The sequence below is a fragment of the Arachis ipaensis genome, chromosome B10 (genome assembly GCF_000816755.2).
Source record: "Arachis ipaensis cultivar K30076 chromosome B10, Araip1.1, whole genome shotgun sequence".
NCBI lineage: Eukaryota > Viridiplantae > Streptophyta > Magnoliopsida > Fabales > Fabaceae > Arachis > Arachis ipaensis.
Genome location: NC_029794.2, coordinates 118,590,724 through 118,591,135, shown reverse-complemented (window position 1 = coordinate 118,591,135; position 412 = coordinate 118,590,724). Strand labels below are relative to the sequence as shown.

The window sequence follows — 412 nt, the reverse complement described above, 5'->3', positions numbered from 1 at the left end:
TTTCTCTTCCCTCCAGTCTGCAAATGAAGTTTAACAATTAATCTCATTCTTAATTATTTCTTGGAAAAGTCTAGGAACCAGCAACTTTGTTAAATTTTGGGCAGCATGTAACCAGCAAAAAAAAGTGAATCATTAGATGAAATTTCACACCAATCTCACACCATTAAAATCATCATTGATGACTATTTGATGGCTACAAATCACAAAAATTACTGTCCTCCTAGCATTTCTCTTATTTCTTTGCAGTAATTAAAAATTGATAACTAGTAATTAAAATTCATATACGATGTACAGTGCATATTTTTATATACTGTCCTTTACTTTTTCTTTTGACAAAAAAAAAAAGACAGAGTATAAATTTATAAATAAAAAACAGTAAAAAAAAATTAAAAAAATTCCAATGATTTATTAT

General features: G+C 26.5%; 1 protein-coding gene and 1 long non-coding RNA gene across 2 annotated transcripts in view; both read right to left on the bottom strand.

Annotated features, from left to right (window-relative positions):
* Positions 1 to 412, bottom strand: part of LOC110268533 — a 24,498-nt gene that overhangs the window by 11,562 nt on the left and 12,524 nt on the right. The window lies entirely within an intron of this gene.
* The window catches only part of LOC107623812 (BURP domain protein RD22), a 10,583-nt gene that overhangs the window by 1,626 nt on the left and 8,545 nt on the right, over positions 1 to 412 (bottom strand). The window lies entirely within an intron of this gene.